At 44.5% G+C, this 20,506-nt stretch overlaps 1 pseudogene; it reads left to right on the forward strand.

The window, feature by feature from the left end:
* The first annotated feature begins 622 nt into the window (after positions 1–622).
* Positions 623–1,381, forward strand: LOC136480827 (protein RAFTIN 1A-like; annotated as a pseudogene).
* Positions 1,382–20,506: the final 19,125 nt, after the last annotated feature.

A 20,506-nucleotide genomic window follows, 5' to 3' on the forward strand; every position in this document is an offset into this window, starting at 1 on the left:
AGTGTTTCAGTGGGCCCAAACAAATTTATTTGAACTTTATAATGTTCTAATCATTTTATGTGTGTGTGTGTATATAATTTATTTGATCACGCTTGAATATGTGTAGTTCCATTCTCATGGTTATCTCGTCTATTGAATGGTGCAGACACCAACTCTAAAAGCACAGCCGAGGGCACAAGTGCAGGAGATGACACAATCACACAAGTGGTAGAGACAACGCGCTGACATCGACCAACGACTCTCCTGGCAGTGGCCTTACTATTACTCTGTCTATGGCAAGAAGGGACCTTCATCACACAAGCCTGCCGCTGATGACATCGTAGAACGACTCTCCCGCCAATGGCCTTATTATTAATCTACCTATGGCAACAAGGGACCATTGCCACACAAACCTGCTACCGCTGCCGATGAAACCGCAGAACGACTATCCCGGCAATGGAATTATTATTACTCTACCTATAGCAACAAGAGACCTTCATCACACAAGCCTCCCACCGCTAATGACATCGCAGAACGACTCTCCCGGCAGTGGCCTTACTATTGCTCTACATACAGCAACAAGCAATCACCATCGCCGCATAAATCTGCCTCTAGGTCTTCCGGTGACAAGGGCCATTCGCATATGCTGGCTGGAGGCGACGGAGCTAAGATGAACAACAGTGCAGTGTTCTTCCACGAGGAGGCGGTGCAGGTAGGCCGGAGCCTGCCCTTCTACTTCGCACCAGCATGGAGAGCCCCACTAGGGATGCTGCCACGGAGTGCCACGGACTCCATCCCATTCTCCACGCCGGCACTACCAGACATCCTTGCCTTGCTTGGAGTCCCCACAAGCTGCCGACATGGAGAAGACGCTGAGCATGTGCGAGCACCGTCTCCCGCTGGGGAACCCAAGTTCTGTGCCGCGTCGCTGGAGGCCCTGCTAGAGGGGGCATAGGCCGGCCATGCCACGGTGCCCATGACATTCGTCCAATGACATCCATGCTTCCTCGCTCCGAGGCACCCTGGAAACCCTATTGCATCCGTGCCGTCCGCCCGGAGGTTGGGTCCCGGTTTGTTTCGTGCCACGACGTGGTGTACCCGTACACTGTGTACAGGTGCCACGACATGGGCCCGGCTAGGCTGTACATGGTGGAGATGGAGGCTGCCCGTGATGGTGGCATTCTTGACATGGCCGTTGTTTGCCACACGGATATGTCCCAGTGGGATCCCGAGCACCTCTGCTTCAAGCTCCTCGGCACCAAGCCTAGTCTGCCATGTCATGCTATATGGGCACATAGTGTGGGCCAGCAATGGTGGTGACCGCTCGTCCTACGGAGCTACTGTTGGTCATGGTCGTTGTAAGTTGTGTATGCCATCGCTGTTCTCTACTCTATTTCTCTGAAGTACCCGAGTAGAGCAGCATCTATAATAAAAGGTGGCATGTTGCCATATCTGCTACCAACATAATATGCAAACAGTTGGTGTAGCTCTCTACTCTCTAGTGTTACGAAACGAATGTATGATTGTTGCGTGGCATATGAATATCAAATGTACTTGAATGTTCAACCACGGGATGCAGTGCAATAGATACTTCTATGTACAAAATTAAAGGACCATTAAGAGGAGAGATGATTTGCATCTATACCATGATCCAATTGTGCTCTGCTAGAGCATTTGAGCACGTGAAAATACCAAACAAAAGAATCCTCAAATCTACTAGATTAAACAACGAAGAAATTAGAAGGAAGCAGAAGTATATTGGAGAGAGGCGCAAGGGCCACTTGATGATCTAGTGATGCCTATAGATGGCCCACCGGACCATCTGGTGACAAGGACAAGGCTAACGGTCAACGACAACAGGTTCTGTACCCACTCGATGATGCCTAGATGTCCAAGGCAATTGATAATCCGGTGATCTTTGTTTTTGCATCTATATTTGCAATGGCTAATTCTTCTCCTTGGGATATTTATACTCCTTTGGCCGGCCATTTGAAGTGTACTAAAACATAGAGAAGCTATAGGTTTGTATCCACAATTATTCATGTGATCCAGCCAAAAATGTGGACAAGAGAAGATTATGGCATTCCTGATAGGTTAGCCATTGCTCACACATTATTGCTTTATATTTTTTCCTAGAGCCTAAGTGGGTTTTACATACCTACTGTTGCTAGTGCTTGTGTGCAGCAAGTTTTTGAAGTATTCATCAATGCTTGTACATGGAGGAGAGGCTCTTGGAGTTTTGGCAAAAAGTTCCGCCAACTGGAGAATACTGGGAGTGATATGGGAGAGGGAAGTTGAAGACCCACTCGCGCATGGGCAGTGTCGTTACTAGTCCCTTGAGTTAACCATCAGGTAACTCCACCCTTGTGAGGGCAGGTATAGTAGTGGCTAATCGGTAATGGTAGCATGTTATCAATGCCTAGTGAAAAACCGTTAGTCCTTCCAATTTTTAAAAACACAAAGTAAAGAAACACAACATATTCTCGACGATACTCCACACACCAGCCATTGGATAGGACAACGACCCCAAGATGCAGCTTTTCCTCCTCTGCAAATGCTCCTACACCACGGTTCTTTTTGTGGTGGTTGTTAGCTAGCGTCATCGTTAGACAGGCCATGTCCTTCTCTGCTTGCACATGGAGACATGTAGCTAGGCTTCACTCGTGCCAGATCCTGTAGACCTGCGCTCTGCCTCCTCCCGGCTCAGACACCCAATGTGTCTTTGGACATTATCTCCTAGATCAAGGCCTCCCTAGTCGGATCCACACGGCTCAAGGACTGAGGCAGCTTGATCCGCGTTCAGATATCCATTATGAACCAGCTAGACTTTGGCCCCATTTGGTAGAGCTCCTACCAACTCCAGCTTCTTTAACATCATACTGTTCATGCACTGTTTATATGAGCTCTTTTTCTCTCTCCTCTCTCCTCCTCTCACAGAGCCGGTGGAGCCAGTATTTTGGCTTCACCTGTGTTGACGGTGAAAATATCATAAATCTATATACTCAAAAACACCTGTGTCATGAACATATTTTATCAATAACAAGTTCCACTTGTACTTGGAACCATGTTTCTGCAGGAGATGACAAAATAGAAGAAAGTGAGTCAGTGGGACCCACATGGCGGTCGCCCGACCCCCATGGGCCCACCAGGCCCTGCCATGGTGGCATGATCCATGTGAAGACTCCCAAAGTGATCCTCAACTCTTGGATCAACTTTGTGTTTTCTCTCAATGGCTCAAGATCAAGTCACATGGATCCATGGGCCCACATGTGAAGCAAACTGACGTGACAAGTGGAGTTCAAGCATCATACACACTCCATGACATGTGGGGACATGTTCTAGAAGCAAGAGGGAGGGCCCACACCCCATAGGGGGGTCGACAGACACCCCCTTGGGGTCGCCCGATGCCCTGGTGGGCCCAGAGGTCTCCACCGCCTTAGTGCATGCCTCCATGCACCTCAGGAGATCCACACCATTGATCAATGGCGGTTCTATGGTGGTTTGATCAAACGGTTGAGGTAGAAAGGCACAAGGATCGCTGACGTGGCACCCCCTATGCCTCCACCTATAAATAGAGGTTCTCACCCCCTCTCCATTCATGAAGCAAGCCTACAAGCTCCAAGTGAATGAGTAGTTAGTCCACTTTTATCATAGTAGTGTAGTCTAGTGTGGGAGTTAGAGTTGAGTAGTGAGCTCTGCTCGGGTCTTCTGGAGCTGCCTTCTGGAGAGTCTGGTATAGCTCTTGTACCTTTCCATTTTTAGTAAGACTTTACTTTATTCAATATACTACTCTTTCTCTACTTTACTTATTCTTTAATTTGTGCAATATTATACTTGTTATAGTATTGTTGTGGCTTATCTTGCCATATAGTTGTTATACACTAGATTGTGATCATGGAAACACACATGTATGCGATCATCGCCTGCCATAGGGTGCTCTAATTGATATGTGCATGCACAATTAGAGTAGTGAGAGAAGGTGTAAGCGTGGTGCTTATACATTATCTTGCCTTTGGTTATCACTTGTTGCACAAATAGATAGTGGTAGCTAGCAAGTGGTGACAGCCTTGTCTAGTCTCTATATTCCACCACGTGTTACAGACAAGTGCATAAAAGGTAAGGCCCCCATAAAAAGGTAGCCGCTTTGGATAGGGTTTCACTCCCTATTGTTCGCCTATTGCCTAGCATATTTGTTGTGAGGTATCAATCTATGTGTGTTCAATTGTGTGCCTAAGCTAAGTTCATAGAAGTAGAGTTAGAATCACATGAGTCCTTTACTCTCTCGTTGTCCTCCCACCAAGCTATACTTACTGATTATCTTTATTTATCTTTATCTTGGCTTGTTGCCTCATCCCTTTCTATCATATTCCGTTTACCCCTTACACTAGTTGGTGCTAAGTTATGGTAAATATAAGGATCACTCTTTTATTATCATTCCTAGCTATTGCTTTCCCGTGGGATAAAATAAATAACAATACTTTTGGAATACTCCCGGGTGAAGTGCTACAACGGTATATTATGTGCGCTTGCGGAATTATCGAATAGACATAAGAAATACCAACAACCTGGCTCTGTGAGAGGAGAGAGGAGAGAGAAAAAGAGTTCCTATGCGTCATATAAGCTGGAGCCGGTGGGAGCTCTACTAAACGGGAGCTTTATTGTAGGGAATATATGTACACACACCACTCAGGTCATTAGGCAGCTAAAAAGGCTTCTAGATAGAAAAAGCCAACTGGAAACAAAGTTGCTGCTATATATTTTGAACGCGTATACACCTTTATTAAGTCATAAAATAGCAAGTGTAGGTTGAAGTCCACGTCAGCTGGCATGGTTGGACGATGACACCATCTTTGCTATCATAGTCGTCTGAATAATGTTCTTGTTGTACCCCTGCGAGGCTATTCCCAGTGGACGGTACCGTGGAGCAACATTAAGGGCTCGTTTGTTTTCACCAAAATGACACCCGGAATCATTCCGGCTAACGACTAACGATTCTAGCCGGAAATTCTTCCCGGGTGATTCCCGGGAAAACAAACGGGGCTAAGGCTTTCCACACGGAAGTGCAAATTGGAGCATCATATATATGAGCGGATCCCAACACAATGCTTTTTTTATTCTCTCGTTACCATCCGTGCTTATCCAAAGATATAGGCTCTGGGACGGAACCAAAGCTCGATGATCTGGATTAGGATGACGACTAGAAAATTCTGCGACGAATTGATTTGAATATATATACTGCTCACCTCACCCATTTTAAGTTATTTGTTTGTCTATATATATATATTAATAGGTGCATGCGTTCCACCAGCTGCTCCATTTGCGTGTACAATGCATGTATCTTAGACTTGATTTCGTTGTCGTATACAGCATATAGTAATATCACCGTTCGTTAGCCGCTTTTAGTTGGTCTTCCTCAATTAAGGAGCTAATAGCTACTCCCTCCTTTCTGTTTTTCGTGTCTTATTACCTTTATCCTCAGTCAGATATTTCTAACTCTTACCATCAATTTAAAAAATGTGTACATGTTAACATGTTTTCACATTCACCATGACAAATACTTTCATAATATATAATATACATGTCGTAGAACTACATGGATTTTTTTTAAAATTGATGCTAAAAAATGAAAATGTTTGAGTTAGACAAACCTTATACAACATGTAAAAAAGAACCGAGGATGCCTGCTAACTTTTAGCTACAGATTTAGCCCACCAGCTAACTACTAGCCGGAAGCATCCAATTTGGCTATATTGTTTCTCAATGAGTCTTATCATGCAACATGAACAAATTTGCAGGGAATATATATCTATACTTGATCACCCTCATCAACTTGGTGTCAAAATATTACCCCAGTGTTAGGTAGAGACTTTTTTGGTGCGGCGGTGGCGGTCTTGTACGTAGGATAGCAGCACAGGTTTTTAAATAGAACAACTGGAAGGAAAGTTGCTGCTATTCTATTTTTGTATGGCTATACATACTATTGGATATAAAACAACAAGGGGACGTCGTTTCAAAAAAAATAAAACAACAAGGGGACATCAGCTTTGCTTGTACAGCTTCATCCGCTTACAGGAAACAGAGAAACACTGAGATGCTGTAAAGAGGCAGTGGGCCTAATCTGTGCGGCCTTAATGGGCTGCTCCTGCCCACAGAGAGCATAGGCCCCAACATGGGCCTCATGGGCGAAACACTGATACCAACCTCAGTTTTTTTTTTTTTTGATGAGATAAACAAATTTCAGTTCCGGTCTCTGTTAGGGCTAGGCAAAAGTTCACTAAACCATTTTACCACACCCAAACCATGGATTCTTGCAGTTTTTACAGTGTTCGATGATTGGTGCTGTTTTTGGATTGTGCAATTGTTGGAGTTTTCAAGTCAGAGGAACCAAACAGGCGATATCACTGATCATCAATACTACAATCACAATTGAAGCCCATCCCTGATTTGTTCTTGACCTTTGATGCATTGCTTGTTTGCTTTTATGCCAATTGTTTCCTCAATTTATTCTTTGGATTTGGGCCATCTGTTTTTTATTGACAGGGCTTCGTCCATACGTGGGGTCATTTCGCACGCAAGACATGACACAGTGTTTAAGAAATGATAACCCAAAACTTTCTTGCAGGTATTATTTAGATACACATTAGCTCTAGTTCAGGGCTTTGTTGCGCTGATTTTTTTTTAAAAAAAATGGAAGGATCCAGTAAAATCGTGTGGCAGCTTCTAAAGATAAGCATTACTGCAGAAAGACTCTGTAGGGGCGGCTCCAGACCATTTGTAGGGGCGGTTTGCTCAGTCACCTATACTCAGGCGACTCTATGAATCAATGATTTGTAGGGATAGTTCGAAATAGCCCCTACAAACCGATTTGTAGAGACGACTGAGGCTTTCTAGGGGTGGCTGAAAAGAGCGAGCCGCCCCTACAAATCTATTTTCTAGAATTCTAAAAAAATAGCAAAAAAATTCTCGTGAAAAATGCGGGCTTCACAGCTGCTGGGGTTCAAACCTGCGACCCTAGCCTCGCGCAATGCCTCCTCTAACCACTCCACCTCACATTTACTTGTGTTTATATTAGATTTTCTTTCTCCTAGTATTATGCTGAATCAAATTTAAAATGAGTGTTTGGGACTATAAACGAGTTCAAATGAAAATGTCGTCAACTACAAAGCTGTATAACTTTTCGTGATCTACAACTTTGATTTTTGTCGTTTCTCCATCCGAGGTCGTTTAAAAAATTCGAATTTTAAATATAGCAAATTTAGATGTAATTATCCTTAGCTAGATGAATTCAAATGGAAAAGTTGTCAACCATATAGTTGTATAACTTTTTGAGATATACAACTTTTGTTTTTGTTGTTTCTCCGTCCAAGGTCGTTTGAAAATTTCGAGTTTCAAATGTGAGAAATGCAAGCGTAGTTTTCTATGTATAGATTATTTTAAATAAAAAAGTTGTCAACTACAAAGTTGCATAATTTTTTAAGATCTACAACTTTTGTTTTGGTTATTTCTCCATCCGAGGTCGTTCAAAAATTTTGAATTTCAAATATGACAAATACAAACGTAATTTTTCATACATAGATGATTTCAAATAAAAAAGTTGTTAACTACAAAGTTGCATAACTTTTCGAGATATATAACTTTTGTTTTGGTTATTTCTCTATCCGAGGTGTTGACAGCGAATCCTGAAAAACACAAAATTTCTGATTTTTTTACCATTATCATCGCCGGTTCGAATCTGGCAGAGATGGGAGTTACGCGGAAGCTATAGTGTGGTGGTTTAGTTTAGTTGCTCAACGCGTAGCACCTTTGCGTTCATCCTTAAACTAACTAAAAGCACTTTATTGTACCCCAACTGCGGCCGCTAGTGCCCAAGCGTTCTACGTTCTAAAAAAGAATACAATTTAGGTTTAGCGTAATCTAAAATTTTAAGTTTAAGTATGTTTAAGAGAAATAGTATTAACATTTTTGTCTATAAATAACTTACTCGAAAATATGTCCAACGATTAATTTGATATAATATTCACTTAGTATGATAAATATAATTACTTTTTCCACTTATTTTTCAAACTTCATATCAAGTGACCTAGCAAAAAAAAACTAGGATCGTGCCCTTTTTTGAACGCATACATATGCATGCATGGAACACGGGCATACGATTGGACCTGACGAAGTTAGAGCCATGCGTCATGGTGAGAGAATATCTCCAGCCGACAGCCTCGTCTAATGGGCCGAGCAGGCTCCACTAATAATTCACCGACTGTATAGCATTGATGGGTTGTATACTTGTATGCATGTGTAGCATGTTCCTGCAAAACAGGCAACATGCAGCCTGTTCGCTTACTCGTAAACGATCGTAAATTTCCAGCCGGGAACAGTATTTTTCTCTCACACCAAACCAGCCAGCAGTAAATAATCCACGATACGATACGGCCTCCCGAACAGGCTGATGAACATCGAGCAGGCTCCACTAATAATTTTGATTTATGTTCTTAGATTTCAAAATTTATTTTTTGAATGTTTGAAACAACATCAGGTGGAGAAACATCCTAAACCACAGTTGTAGAGCTCGACAAGAACATAACTTTTCAGTTCAATGCTTTTTATTTGAAAATTGTTTAGGGACAGAGTTAGTCATTACAGGATTTATGAAAGTTAATACATAATGACAGTATCTTCATTTGGACATAAGTGACCCTATGGCGTTGAGGAAGGGGGAGCTCGTGTGACGCTTGATGTTGGGAGTTCGAATCTCGAGTAATATACACGTGTTTTTTTCGCACGAGAAAAATGGGACTGACCGACCTCCTTGGAAATTGATTTCTAGTGGTGGTTAGATATATAAACGTGTCTACAAATATATGATTTTTGGAGACATAGAGAGAGAGCCAGATGTGACAGTCGCCTCTACAAAGACTTTATTTAGCTACGATATAGTGTAAGATGATAATAATAAAGAAAGTTTTTTCGTGCAATCATTTACCTTTATGTAGCCAACATATGAGGAGAACAAAAAGAAAAGAATTACTTGCATTGTCTGAGTTACACTTACTCACTCTCAAAACCTTAGAATTACTTGCATTGTGGGTGTCCAATGGCCCATGCCATTTGATAGCGGGCCGCTGTACGGTTTTTTTTGGAATGGCACAACACACTAGAGAGCCGTGCCGGTATAAGTTCAACCTCTAAGAATGCATTTGATATAGGTTCTCGGGTCGAACCTGGAGCTGTTTGGGCGCCCCGCCAACTAAACACTCTCTTAGCCAGTAGCTTCGCACGAGGAGATCGGAATATCCCGCTAACGGGAGCTGCAGACAAACTGAAGCCAAAAAAATGTCGCTCCACTATAGAAACTCTAGCTGAAGCTGTTTTGGCCAGAGCTAGAGTTGCACCAAACCGACCTTAATTGCGTGAGACACGTGAGTGAGAACACGACAAATTCCATCCGTGTCGTCTCAGAGGCGGCTTGGGGGGCCAACCTGCCGCCGCCGCCGCCGAGGGCCTCCCGGGGACGCCCTTCCGACCGCCGCCGCTGCTCCATCCAGTGTGCGGCAGTGGCGGCCCGAGGTTGTGCTGCTATAATAGGTAGGATGCCGCAGTGGCTTCTCCCTCCTCCCGCTTCCTCTCCTCCCCTCCCCTAGCCTCCCCATGCTCCACCCCCTGGCCGGCAGCGCCCCTTCCGGCATCGGCGCTGTGGATCAGCCTTCCCTTGCTGCGGATCTGGTCGTTCCGCCCGCCGGAGGTCCGGTCGTCACGCGGGAGCGGGCTTTGCCAGCGGCTGGTCCAGGCGGCGACTTGGCAGGCCAGCGGCTCCTGGCTGCTAGCGGTTGGATCCGGTGGCTGCGCCTGCCCCTGGCTGGTGGCAGCTGGATCCTACGGCCACGGTCCGCGGTGGGTGGGGAGGCAGTGGCCGGCTCGCGTGCGCCTGCGGCTGGCCTTCCAGTGGCTGCCTATGGCCTAGGGCCGGGCGGCCGGCTGGCTTGTGCCCACGGTGGCTGGCGGCCAGATCTACATCTCTGGCCATGGATACACGGTCGGTGCTCAACAGTAGCTCGTCCTTGCCCTGGATCCGCGTGGCACCCTATGTCGGCAACTTATCTGGCTGCGTCAGCTCGTTTCTGGGGCTACGGCTGATGGTTCCGCGAGGTGTCGTGTCCGCATGGTGCCGATCTGCGTGGTGGTGCCCCCGGCGCCTGCTTTGCCGCTGTCGTGGCTATGCGTGGCGGCGTTGTCGGAGCATCTGCACCGGTTCTGGCCTCTTCGTTGGTGCGATGTCCTTGGTTGTGTGGAGTTCTGGGTCAATGCTCAGCTCGGCTCTGGCCGGGCGGACGACGGTGACGCCTCTGGTGCCACATACCTCATTGGGGGCATCGTTGTTGAACCCCATGCTTCCCACCAACGGCGTTGGATTCTAGGCGTAAGCCCTGCCTTACAAGTTGTAAGGCCAGCGGCTATGGCGTCCATGGACGTCATCCCCTTTCTGAAGGTGTCGCTAAAGAATCACCTTGGCTCATCCCTGACATCAGCGCCTCTGTCGTAGGCTCTTGGTGGAGTTCCTCGCTGTGCCTGCATGTGCCTATGTTCTACTCGCAATGGTATCTCCTGCAACAATCGGCTTTGCCATCGTCGTCTAGCTTTCAATGCGGATGCTTTGTCGCTATCGCTATCTCTGTGGCGGATACTTGGCCATCATTGGTTCCTCTGGCGGATACTTTGCCACCGTTGTCGTTGGCCTCGGCTCTGGCAGATGTTTTGCTATCGAGTGTGTCATGGTCATCCCCCTACAGATGCTTTGCCCCCAGTAAGTGTCTTCGCTACTTCCCCGGCGGATGCTTGGCCGTTGGTGGAATCCTTGGCGGATGTTTCACCGCCGTTGCTGCTTTGGGAGGATTTTGTGCCACCATGACATTGCCTTGTTTGTAGGAAACCTTTGCGTTGTGGTATCCTTTTTCTGCGGGCTCAAGTTTGTAGGTTCCGGGTTTTGAGGGCAGTCGCTCCTTTTCTTCTTTTTTCTGGTTCTTATAAGTTGTATTCCAGGTCACTTACCACTAGGTTGGTGGTTTATAATCTGTGCTACGAGGGCTCTTTCGTAGCTGCGTCGTATAATTGTCTCCATCTTAATAAAAAACGGGCTATATTCCCGGTCACGAAAAAAAAAGAAAAGGCTGCTGGATGGCCCCAAAACACTTCTGTGAAAGCAACATAGCCATAGCGTGCGCGTGCCTCGGAGAAAGCAACATAGTCAAACAGCTTCATAAAACTGTGTTTCAATTTATTGGTATTTCATCGGCCGGCCTATAATGGTTAGATTGACACTTGTGCTTCGATTATTTGGCCAAGGTTAGTGGACAAGGATATCTCATGAAATTGAACGTACGTGCACAAGGATGACGGTGCTCTCTGTCCGGTTTTCTTGCCAACAGCGATAGCAGGGACGTACATTACAGGCACACTGCAGCCTGAATGCTAGCTCACATGCATGCGTTTGTTTGCAGCATCTACACTGTTTTGAGGTGCAGCATCGCAGCGACCACCACTGCTGGTCGGTCACCAGTGCTGACCACTTGTGTCGTGATGAATGAGAGACATCATCATGGGTCATCAGAGACGGTAGAAGAAAGCATACTATTTTTGTTCTTTTTGCGAAGGGAAGGGGGATTATATTAAAACTCAGTATAGTACATCCCCAAATTAAAAAAAACATTAAATAAAAAATACACAATATTTTATCTAGATTTTTCCATCTTCATCTTCCCCAATGGCATCCCTCGAACGATAAAGCCAAAGTGCAGTCCTTATGCCGAATACAACGACCAATCCCAAAACATTAGATATGCCGCATGATCCAACGCTTCGGAACCAGTCCAAAACGCATCTGAATCGATGAAATAATATTGGCAGTTGCATCGTCGGGAGCAGCATAGGATGTAGATTCATCACCTTCCAACCTTGAATTCCTCTCCGCGACCAACGACGATGAGATTGCTGACCCAGAGTAACTGTCTTTGTTGAGGGCGTCCAGAAGCACCCCTCTCCTTGAAGATAATGGCCACAACTTGTCCTCCTGCTGATGAAATCAATGTTTGCAATGACGATCTCGTCGTGGCAATCACCTGATTTCGCCGGAAGATTTATTTAGACTAAACCCTAAACAACGGAAAAAAACTGCAGAAAATTAAAGAGATGGGTCCCCTCCCCTTATCCCTAGCAGACGCGCCGGGGAGGAAGAAGGAGAGGGGCACTAGGAGCGGCGGCGGTGAGGAACAGGAGCTTTGGCAGGCGGCTGCGGCTTGCGAGACGTAGACGACCGTGGACTAAAGTAAGGAATAGAAGAAAGCATACTATGTTTGGTGCCAACTCGTATTATTCTGCTTAATTTTGCATGACTGACAACACATGACAATGACATGCTAGCTCAATGGCGAAACGACACGGGAAACAAAATGCTCAAGCCTGCCTGTCGTTATTGTTACACCTGAAGACAGAGAGCCCACACCTGCATCCCAAGGACCGTCTGCGAACGTTTCAGAATTCAGCCTTTCAAGGAGTTGTGGACTTGACTTGCTCACAGTCACAGCCATTGCAATGCTCTCAGTGAACTTAAGCAACTGTTCACCTGCAAATCGATGCGTGAAAACGAATTGAGACTGGTTTTTAAAAAAAAATCTCCTTACCGGTAAAGTCAGAGTTCACAATTTTCTACTTAATAAACTAGGGTAGGGGGCATTTGGATCCTTTCATTCGGAGGAATAGAAATCTACTTAATAAAATATGTTATTTGGCTTGAAATTTGCTATTCCACCACTTTCCAAAGTTGTCTATCTCAAATTCATAAAGTGGAAGATGGAAAATTGATTCTACAGATCACCATGCTATGTTTCTACTTTGCAACTTATAACAAACTCTTCAACTCACTCATCTACGGTAGAAATGTAACACATAAGTATCTCTCTCGTGTAGCCAATAATAATATATAAATATAATCCATATTAAACCATACTAGCTTAATGAATATGTGTCAAAATTATGATTATTAAAATAAATTCAATTCCAAGGATTAGAGTTTTTCAATGTTAAATCTTACAGTACAAAACTGAAAAAGCCATGCCCAGTTGGCTGAGGGCGTGCTTGCAGAACCATCCGGTGGCCCGCCAAAGTCCACGCAGGGAGCTTATGTGATGGAATCTAGGAAGGAATGGAATCCCGTTGGGCCTGCGTGCTTGGAACAATGAGACTGTGCTTGGTGGGCCCGTAGCTGGTGTTAGTGGGCTCCTTCATTCAGCCAATTGTGCATGCATGTGTTGAAGGCCCATAATACAGCACACCAGAACTTTATTAGGGCCTGTTCGGACGTTAGTTCCAGCGCTGCGCAGCAACCATCCTACAGTATTTTGTGAGTGAGAAAGCAGCTAGCAGCAGCGGTAGTTGCTGTAAAATTCATTTCGGTGTGGTGCCCGTCCATTTATAGTTCATGTAAGCAAATGTATGTTTTAGAGGCGAGGAGACGATGTTTCAACAATTACAGAGACCCTCAACAACAAAAATTATTTATACGATTTATCATTTACAACATAAAGTACTTGTCCATTAAAAAGAATTTAATACTCTCATGTAGCCTTGCTAATTAATGTGTTATAAAACCCACCTCTTAGCCAATCCAACCAACAATAATTAACTCTTTTGCCCACCCAAACCCATCCCATAATCTTAGCGTGTGCTTAAATGTTCAACGGACTCCACCTCTGTGTTCCTCTCTTGTCGAGGGGGTCGAAAACATATATAGAAACATGTGTTTTGGAGTTCGGATGAAGAAAATGCAATTTCAGGAAAGGTTTCACTTTAGCATATTGGACTTCAATGATGCATTCCTCTCGTCGAGATGGTCGAAACGCATATATAGAAAATCAAATTTGGAGTCCGGAGGAGAAAATCAGGCTCCCAAAAAATTTAACCCTACAAAAAACATGCTGGTTTTGGTACTGTGCATGGGCTGGTTTTTGCTCTTTGGATTTGGGTTGTGTGTTTTTTACGTGAAGTGTTCGTGTGCGAATACATTGTAGAGGAACCCGACACAAAAGTTGGCTAGACGGAATTTTGGCTTGTCTATACCAAGTAATCTGTATAATAATCTAGCTCCTTGCAGGTGTGTGACCTATTTAGCGTCAAAAATACCATGAACAAGAATGGACAGCCAAGCTGAATGAATATATTGAATTGTCAAGTATGTATGTAACGTGTACAGCAGGACCTGCGTTAGCATAAGTGCACAACTACCTTATCTCCTACTGAAGTTGATCGTGGGTGAAGGATAGGAAGCAGCTAACGGTCATAACAGAATGCCGATTTAAGAGGATTTTGAGCCTCTTTGGCAGGGCTCCTGTAAGGGCTTCAGCTCCGGCTCCTGCAGGAGCTATGCCAAACGCCTATTTTGGAAAGGGCTCCGCATGGGGAGACGGTCAAGAGCCGGAGACATTTTTTGCCTGCGCAGAAGAAGCCTAAAAAACGAGCTTCGCGCGGCTCCTTGCTGTGGGTTTACGTCGTCTAGTGCGAAGGAGCCGTTTTGTCAAACGTTTTCCAGAACGGCTTCAACTCCGCCAGAGGAGCTGCTCCTTCAGAGGAGCCAGAGCCGGAGCCATTTTCAGAGGAGCAAGAGCTCTGCCAAACAAGCCCTTTGTATCGCCGTGCATCTAAACAGCTCCTGCAGAAAGCTTCGGATTGGGCACGGCAAGCTAGAATTCTGCTGAGTTTTGAGGATGCCACTACGTGAAAAACGGTTTGTAGCAACGAGACAAAAATTTTTTTAGGGGCGGCTGGTGATAGAGCCACCCCTATAGTGGCGTGTTCAGGATCCACGAGACCAGCCGCCCCTACAAATGGAATAGCAGGGGCGGCTGGTGATACGAGCCGCCCCTACAAATGGGTAGGATTTGTAGGGGCGGCTCACTCACCAGCCGCCTCCGATGTTGCTATTTGTAGGGGCGGCTGGTGATTGAGCCGCCTCTACAAATGGAACAGTAGGGGCGGTTGGTAATACGAGCCGCCCCCTACAAATGCGTGGCTGCTGGACGAGCGCGGACCCAAAAAAATTATCAAATCCGGTGAACGAACAGGTCAGGTCCGCACTTTATCCAAGCCCCGTCCTCTCTCCTCTCTCCTGCCCCGTCCTCTCTCCTCTCTCCTCTTCCTCTCCCTCCCCGCCGTCGTCGCCACCTCTCTTCCTCTCCTCTCCCTCCGCCATCGTCGCCTCTTCCTCTCCCTCCGCTACGGTTCCGTCTTCCTTCCATTCCCCCACCCCATCGGTGACCAGTCCACCCCCACCGGAGAGTTGTTGCTAACACCGCATAGATCTACATGCAGCTGGCCGCTCCAGGGCCTAGGCACAGGGAGGCCCGGTGAATCCGTCCGGCGACCGCATGAGCGCACGGAGGCGGTGACCAAAAGTTAGAGCACACCCCCCCCTTCACCCCTCGATGAGTCGGCAGTCGTGGGCGGGGACGCATCGCATCCCCTTGCCGGGGCCGGCCGGAGTTCGGCGGATCTGGTGGACCTATCCACCACGGAGGTGCACGCTGGGGAGGGGGACACCTCGATGGCTTGCGCTTGCTCCGCTCGGTGTAGCGCGCTCTCGTCCGCGACGTCACCGCAGCATCACTCTAGAGGAAGGGCATCCCCTTAACAATGGCGTATGCTCCGAATCACCTGTTAATCAGGTACTCTTTGGTAGTTTGATATCAGCTGTTATGTTGAAGTAAAAGATTAGTTTCATTGTGGCGACTGATGAGGATGGCTCGAATATGACTTCAACATATTGCTTTTATTGTGTTATTATTACTCTTTGGTGGTTTAATCAACATATTATAAGAATATTGCCTCAACATGATAGTAGAAGATAAATAGGACTATATACTTTAAGGTGCATCAGAGTATAACGGAGGATGGCTGTTAAGTAATAAAAGTAAAAGATTAGTGACAAGGCATGGAGTAGAATATTACTTTTATTATGTTGTTACTCTTTGGTACTTTAATCTCAGCTTTTATGTTGAAGGAATCAAAAGGAAAAACTGTTTTTACTTAATAGTATATACTCCTATTTATCTTGTCTGCTCTGAGACCGATACATTAGATCCTATTTATCAGGGTATAATCTTACTGAAATTTTTATGATATATTCGTTACTGTAGGTTGAAGATCTTTCAAGGATGTTCAGGCTCCTCTCTAGGATTAATGGTGGCCTGCCTCCTTTATCTAAAATATTCCAGGAGGTATCTTCTATGCTGTATTGCATTGCACTTTTAAACAATTAATATATTAAGTAAAAATAATATTGATGTGTCTGTGGTAGGTTGGTGAGTACCAAGGTGCATACAAGGTCAATAATATTTCCAAAGATTTATGCTTCTTTTTTCTCCTCCCTGTGGCAACTGAAAAGTAATATATGAATGCTACTGGTATTGAGCTTCTCTTCATTGTGGCAGATATCTTAGGGTTTGCTTGACAAGTATGGCCCTGATAGGTTTCTTGATACTCTAATTACTGAGGTTATAAACCCACAAATTGATCACCATTGTCCATTCATAAGCTGTCAGGTTGACCCGATCACATTCTCATACTGATCTTATTTGTTTTGGTTCAGGCTAGGCTTCACTGGCATTGGTGTTGGTGCCGCCTACCATGGTCTTCGACCTATTGTAGAGTTCATGACATTTAACTTTTCGATGCAGGTCAGTTGTTTAATGAATTCTGCAAATCACCATACTAATTCAATTATTAACTATTTGCTTGCTTTGATTTATTCTTCACTCCTTGGCATATCTGTTGGTTTCTGTACTCATTTTCTCTACATGCTTTGCAATCCCAGAAAATTCCTATTTGTTGCAGCATCCTATTGCATATCTGTTTTTGCTCTTCTCTGTTTGCTTTATATTTCTTAGAAGAAGCATTTATTACATAAATTAGAATGGCTCCTAATGGTTGACGATTGTAATGCATTTTGTTAAGTAGCACCTCATTGGAGAAAGATGTATATACATAACCAGCATGTTAACATGTTCGTAGACATTCTTCTCTTGAGAAAAAGTGACATGAACTCCCTCACTCCAGTTTATTTTCACATGGTAGAATATCTGGGAAAATCTATTCAGATCCATTAAACACTATGATCCATTCTAATTTGATTACTGAATCAGAGGGGTTATAATCTGATATGATGTCGCTGATGAACGTTTGGTGATTACAATTCCTTGCACAGCAATTTGTCTTTACAATTTTCTGCAACAATAATGTTTGTTATTCTGGTACCGCTCTCCATCTTTGAGAATATGAATACTGGAGACTCCATATGCTGAATACTGGCTTCCCTTGATGGATTTTCTGCAAATCTTATTTTTTGTTTTTATGAATGTAGATAGAGCAGTCAAGGGAAAGATGTCACTATCACTGCATTCTCCAAGATGGTCGGATATGCTCTTCAGGTGTGTGAATGTAGATTTCTTGAGTAGATGGAAGAATTGTTTGCTTAATGCTTATACATGTGTTGACTTACATTCTTGTTCATGTATTTCATAGTCATCGGAATTCAACATGCTATTGGCTAATAATGTGATTCTGAATTGTATTTGTTATTCTGTTTATGAAGGATGATTTTGCACACAAATATTTCCAACTAGATCAATGTATACTATATAATGCATGTTTTGGATTCTTTACCTAATCTTGCTTAGCTACATGGGATGATAACTGTTTAGTTGCCTTGCTTTTGGGAATGGTGAGCAATGATTTCCATTCCCTTGCTTCTGAGGTAGCCTTTCCCCGATTAGTATGGTTTTCCTTGCCCAAGTGCCCAACCTCGTCTATCATGGACAAAGTTGAGCAAAGAAATCAACATGCACATGATGCCACCTTGAATGTACGTATTGGCTCTGCCTAAATATCTGTAACTTGAGCCATTCCCTTTTTAAAATTATAGCTTTATTCTATTGCAATTTTCACAAAAAACAAGAATAAGATCCAGTAAACGAAGTTCTCTAGTTGGTGGTTCTGGTTGCATTTCTCATGTTCTGTCATTTTTCAGGCCGTCGATATACTGGCCAAGGAAGGTATCAGTGCCGAGGTAATTTGTTTTTTGCATTTCTTCTACACTAGAGTCTTGTGCTACCAGATCTCTTTTCTCGTGGAATCCATTGTTGTTGTCTTATTCTTTAGTAATTCTCTGTTCAGGTAATCAATCTTCGCTCGATCAGACCGTTGGATAGAGCTGCTATTAATGCATCTGTGAGGAAAACCAATAGATTAGTAACCGTAGAAGAAGGCTTCTCTCAACATGGGATTGGTGCTGAAATATGGTCAGTCTCTCCCTCCCTCCGTCCTTCCCAATGCATCTGTGCCTGCCATTCTCTTGATATTTTCTTGTTGCTTGTGATGGCTTCACTGATCTCTCCTGATAAATGTTATTGTTTTATCCTTTTCCTGTGGCAGTGCACTGAGCATCTTCTGCGTATCAGCGATGACTTTGTCTGGCAAGTTGATGCAATGTCGCATGGGCGTTTTACGATTGATGTTGAGTTTCTGGACCTAAGCATAGCCAATAACAATGCAAGTATCCAGCCTCGTCTTGTTTTTCTCAATTCACATCTCTTGCTAAACGCTTCCATGACCTGGGAGATTCCTGCAACATTTTGTTGGCTCCTTCCTGTGTGCAGAAACTTGAATGACTTGGCATATTCGTCATCATGAGCCCTTGTATTGGTAGGCATATATGAATCAAAGTATGAACTGTAACTACCAGAAGCTCAAGTCAGTTAGCTTCAAAACAGATACCAGACTTTAAATTTACATGCTGTGTGCAGTCTCATAGTTTAAATGAACAAGCAAGCACAATAATTTGCACCGTGTATTGTCATGGAATATTTGTTATAATCTGGTATAAATAAATGTGTATTGTCATTGAGTTTCAGTATAATCGCAGAAGAAGATAAGTCATGATGGAGTTGTGCATGAAAAATATATGTTCTGGTCGAATTTGAATTGTAAATTTGATTTTTTTTTTGCAAAAAAATAATTTGCAGGAGCAGTTGGTACTGTAGCCGCCCCTACAAATTGATTTGTAGGGGCGGCTGGTGTTCCCAGACCACCCCTACCATGGTGTTCCCTCAACATGGTAACACCAGCCGTTTATATAAATCGATTTGTAAGGGCAGTCTGCGAACCGTCTCTACAAATGCATGATTTGTAGAGACGGTATGATAGGGGCGGCTGACCGAACCGTCCCTACAAATACTTATTAGCCGGCCCTACAAACCATATCGCAGTGTGCTGCACTGGTGCGATGCTGAATAGATATACTCTGTCTCTCGGGGAAGATGAAGCCTCCTATATGTAGGCTTTAGCAGGTGTGCAGGGAGACTAGCTAGGAAAGAGAAAGAGAAGTGCTGGTACGTGCGGGTACTAATGCAGACCACTCTGCTATTGCTGAGCTATTCGATTGCTCGCATTGCGTTCTCTTTGGAGGATGCATGTGAGAAGCATCCTCCATTTCTGTTGATTCGTCGCCGCTGCAGTGATGAGCTTCGGGGCCAGTTTTCTCTCGGATTGAGGGGGCAGGAAAGGAAGCCAAGATGATATGGTTCGGGCCGAATTCAGTTTGTTGCCTTGGCTGCTTACTGCTAGGCGGTCCTGGGCCCGTGGTCCTTGCAGGACTAGAGGCTTCCTAGAGATCTCGCAGGCCCAGCCCAATCAGGAAGTGTTGCATCTCTGTGGTGGGCTGGTGGCCTCCTATGTGCAGTCTCCGCTCTGTTACCTCTTACCATGTGATAGAAACACTATCCACTCAAAAAAAAAAAAAAAAAGAACCACGTGATAAAGAAACACTAAGGCGTTTTGTTTGGCTGCAAACAAACCCACCCTAATCCATTTGGTTTGGGAAATTCCACCTCAATACCTCCTAAACCACGTAGATTAGGATGTATTTGTGTGTAGCCAAACAAGCCCCAAATAAACCGTTGTTCTTGTTCATTTGTTCAACCCTCTCGCTGCATGTCAGGCGACGTAGGCATGGGAGGCATGCGGGGTGCCAGGGTGGCGAGCCCCAGGCAGGGCAAAGCACGGGCAACCGTAGGCCTACCGATGCGTTGGCGGCGCTGTGTGCAGTGTGGCGGCAGGCTCGAACGGTAGCACGACAAAGGCAGGCGAGCCTGGCTGGTTCCCATCACCGGTTGGCAAAGCAAGCAGTGATATAGGTACATCGTTCTTTGCTACTCACTCCGTCCTAAAATAGATGATGCTTTTGACTTTTATAGATACCATGTTTGACCATTTGTCTCATTTAGTTTTTCTTGTAAATAATAAAATAAATAAGTCATTATTAAAGTATCTCTAATGATAAATTAAGTCATAAAAAATAAATAATATTTATATAAATTTTTTGAATAAGAGGAACAGTCAAACAAGATGTCTAAAAGACAAAACATGTATTTCAGGACGGAGGGAGTATAAGATTAATATCAATTTTTAATCGTAGAGATAAACTTTGGAATCT

The sequence above is a fragment of the Miscanthus floridulus genome, chromosome 9, assembly GCF_019320115.1.
Source record: "Miscanthus floridulus cultivar M001 chromosome 9, ASM1932011v1, whole genome shotgun sequence".
NCBI lineage: Eukaryota > Viridiplantae > Streptophyta > Magnoliopsida > Poales > Poaceae > Miscanthus > Miscanthus floridulus.